At 40.4% G+C, this 2,733-nt stretch overlaps 1 pseudogene; it reads right to left on the reverse strand.

Moving 5' to 3' along the window:
* Positions 1-1,074: 1,074 nt before the first annotated feature.
* On the reverse strand, positions 1,075-2,536 carry LOC102490353 (ras GTPase-activating protein-binding protein 1 pseudogene; annotated as a pseudogene).
* Between the last annotated feature and the right edge of the window lie 197 nt (positions 2,537-2,733).

The raw sequence follows: 2,733 nt of genomic DNA on the forward strand, positions 1-2,733 counted from the left end.
AGTTTTGAACTGGTAAGGATATTTCCTTGCAACTTAAAGCCTAGAAACAGGTGAGTATTCTGTTCAAATAGTAGGTACATGAACCTATTGACAGCTCAAGACAGGACAAAAATCCTTAAAACCGACAACAAAGCCTAGAAGAAAAGCAGCAATATTTCAGTCAAGTCACAAAATGCTGATTAATCAGTTAAGTCTCATATACTTAATCTTTCTTCTGTTGTGGTTCGACGTTCCAGATTGAATTCTGGGATACAATATTCAACTCCAGACTTCGTCACACAGAAATAAGAGTTCAAAAACTAAGAAAATGGGCATTCCAAACAAATAAAACCTATCTCACACTTGAAATGTCAATGGTAAAAACAGTAGGCTTTAGAATTGCTTTGTGATCATATCAAAAGAAAAAGTCTATTAACACCTTTTCAATCAGTTTTTAACAATACCAGGAAGAATCAAACTTGTCAATTTTCTAATGGCAATTTCTCCACACCATAAAGTAGTCATGACTCTCAAGGCAATAATTTGGGTATTTCCATCTTTCAAAATGTTTTTATCAAATCCTGTATTTCCACCTTTTCAATCAGTTTTTAACAATACCAGGAAGAATCAAACTTGTCAATTTTCTAATGGCAATTTCTCCACACCATAAAGTAGTCATGACTCTCAAGGCAATAATTTGGGTATTTCCATCTTTCAAAATGTTTTTATCAAATCCTGTATTTCTAACAGGCTTTTAGAAACATGTAGAAAATAAGAAATATTCCAATGAATGAAACATATCAAATGTCAGTAATAAGTGACACATTCCTTAGGGGGAATAGCTGTTAAAAAAATCCAGTCTCTATATGCAAAGCAAGGAAATTGTCTTTATTTTTTTTCTTTCTTTCTTCTTTAAAAATAAATTATTCCTAAAATATCATTCCACAATATTGGAAGTGAAAGCTAAAAAGTCAACAGAGGAAAGGGAAAAGGATGAGCACACACCAGTTACATAAGAAGTAAAACTGTACAAAATTAAACAGTTTATAACAGAGTAATACTCCAAGATACCATAGGCTGGGTGAAGAAATTCACCATGCTGCAGGAACTAGGATTTGTACTGCTGCATGAAGATCAATGAAGAACAATCACTGCCTTGGAGCAATCCCCCTTCCCACTCCAAATCCTGGTTTCGGCACCATGCCTCCACAGGGAAGACCTCTGATTTCACTACCCAGCCCATCTCGAGGGCCTCCAGGTCCCGGTAGGTGGTTATCTCGACGGTCCCCTCCCCTGGCAGCTCGAATCTTCTCTTTGACATTCAGATAGACCTCACCTCTGAACATGATGGGCCTGTTGTTAAGGATCTTCTGAACAGGCTAAGAATCATCACATACAACAAATCAAAAATTGGGTAATTTCCCACCACTGTTAATGAGCAGCTCCACCAGATTCCCATAATTTTGAAAGAAATCTTTAAGCTCTGACTTGTCCACCTCATGAGGCAGGTTGCCAATGAAGAGTTGGTGACTATCAGAGTGTCTCACAATCCTTCAGGCTTCAACATCACCTTGCTCACCAGTCTCACGGATTGGTCTGGGTCCCCTCTGTGGAGGAATATTTATTCGTTGTTCTCGTACTCTATGATCCCTCTGAGGCCTCTGTGGTGGATCTGAGATTCAGGCTTTGATTCTAGATGGGGCTGTGAAGCTGGTACTTTAACAAAATGAGGTGGTATCCCAGTAACTGGAACAGCTCCACTGGGTGAAAGGTTATTACTGGCTACAGATGCCCAAGAAAATGTCATCAACTCTTCCTGTACTGTCTGAGCTATGTCTGTAGGTGTTGGAGAAGAACTCTTCTGAGCATCCTCAGGGGCAGTTTCTTCTAACACTGGCTCAGACTTTTCATTGGATTTCAGATATAGGTTCTTGTTCAGGTTCTGGTTCAGGATCAGGCTCTGGTTCAGCAACGGGCTCCTCTAAATGTTCTTCATCGGTGACACTCTAATTATAGAACGTTCCAGAATCATCAGGTACCCCCTCGGGTGTCTGTTGTCTTTCTTCAGGTTCCTCTACTTCTTCCTCAGATTCCTCCTGAGACTCAGTGACAAAACCACCAAAAACCTCATCTTGGTATCTGAAGATATCATTGTGAACATAAAGCTTATTTGCAACAGAACCCTCGGGAGCAAGGACAAATGTCTGCCCAAATCTCAAAGCCTGGTTGTTGTTAGAGAGCAATCCCCTCACCTGGACCAGGACCCCATCATTTACAGCAGCATGGGCATCAACATGGCGAATCTTGGTGTGGCAGTTGGTGAAGGTTTGTGACTTCACTTCCCTATGAATTTCTTTCTGTCCATAGACAGCATCTACTGCTTTTCTACTTGAATCCAATCCCCGATGAATATAGGAAGAGCTTTTTTCCATAAAATCTATGGAGCATGCCTGGGGCCTGGTTCAACAGTGTGTAATACTTTCTCACAAATTCCCACCCGACCAGCAGGGGACTAGGCTTCTCCTTAACCATTGCTTTGGTCAATTCAACCTGCGAGGCTAAGCGGGAGAGGAACAAGCTTTGCTCCATAGCACGTAAGCTGACAGAAAACTCTTATCTGAGTCCACATCGACATGAAATTCTTGAATTCCAAGGACAAGATTATAATTTTCAAGGCTTCTAGTTAGAACTAAAATGCTATGTAAAATGGCAAGAGAGTCAACAAGACCCTGAGTTTTTATAAGCAATGATAGA

Source organism: Tupaia chinensis, unplaced genomic scaffold (genome assembly GCF_000334495.1).
Source record: "Tupaia chinensis unplaced genomic scaffold, TupChi_1.0 Scaffold147135_1, whole genome shotgun sequence".
NCBI lineage: Eukaryota > Metazoa > Chordata > Mammalia > Scandentia > Tupaiidae > Tupaia > Tupaia belangeri.